Raw genomic sequence first — 1,431 nt, forward strand, 5'->3', positions numbered from 1 at the left:
ATTATGTTAAATACTATTTTCCTTGCCTGCCAAGCTTTAATTCGAAATAGCGTTTTCTTTTGGTTTTTCTCATGCTTAAGTTTGAAAGAGAATTTTCATTTGCCCGTCATGCTTAATTTTGAAATATGTTATTATACCATTTGCTTGTTCTGTCACGCTAATATTTAAAATAGTACATTTTCTACGCTAAGCCCTCAACATTTCACACCTGATTGAGTTCAAGCACTTGTAAATCAGAAACCACGATTTGTTCAGAGCTGTAATTTGCCACATAACTCCGATATAATTGAGTGCGTACGCGAAATTTTAGCTAGATCTAACAACTAGAATTGGGTCAGGAACATTATTTATTGAACATTCCACGTAATTTGAATACGCATAAGAATACCATTAAAGACTCTGCCCATCTACCGGTCTGTCACGCTCAATATTAAAATGACTGTAAGCCTGTTAAGTTTTAGGTTGAAAAATCGTTTTAGATACGTCCACAAATATTAATTTGTAAAAAGTCTTTGGACGCGTCTTAAGACTGTAATTTGAAAATAAATGCAAACAGATTGCGAATGTGACATAAAAACGCTAATGCTTGGAATGAGGGCCGTTGGGTCGACAAAGGGAACTGGTTCAACGAATCAAGGTGCCTCCAAACCTCAAAATAATAATGAAAAATAGATTAATCTCTCTCTCTCTCTCTCTTTCTTTCTTTTATATATATATATATATATATATATATATATATATATATATATATATATATATATATATATATATATATATACTAGCATCCCGCCCGGCGTTGCCCGGTCGTAAAATAAATGCTTAAATTTTATATTTTCATTTATGCAGATTTCGTATTTATTACTATTGAGTCTATTTTCTATTGGTTATTATATTGTACCCAATATATTAGTGATTTCAAAAGCAAGATTACTTGGGTGTCATCATCAGTTAGAGTCGAAACCGAAACATTTGATACTCCAACCTTAGTCGTTACCGTTTCAGCTTTCGTGAGATGAATAAGAAAACGTCAAGAAATAATCGATTTTAACGTATAAATGTATATTTTCTTCATGCGTACATGAACACTTTAAGTCGACATACCCCTGCTTAGTTCATTTTTCAATTTTGCCTGCTTTGCAGCTATTTTTACCAACTAAAGACCAAACTAAATTGGTTCCCCTGGTCCAAATCCCTATGCATCAACTTTTACGTTTGTAGACCAAAAATCTACAGAGAAGTTTGTCTGCCTGAGAAATGGTTTCTACCAATATAACTTAAGTTCATATATATATATATATATATATATATATATATATATATATATATATATATATATATATATATATATATATATTCTCCCTTTCACTCTCCCCACTTTCTCTTTCTTTCTTTGACACAGACTTTGTTTGGATATACTTGTATTTAAGTGAT

The sequence above is a fragment of the Euprymna scolopes genome, chromosome 42 (genome assembly GCF_053919585.1).
Source record: "Euprymna scolopes isolate OS-2025 chromosome 42, ASM5391958v1, whole genome shotgun sequence".
NCBI lineage: Eukaryota > Metazoa > Mollusca > Cephalopoda > Sepiida > Sepiolidae > Euprymna > Euprymna scolopes.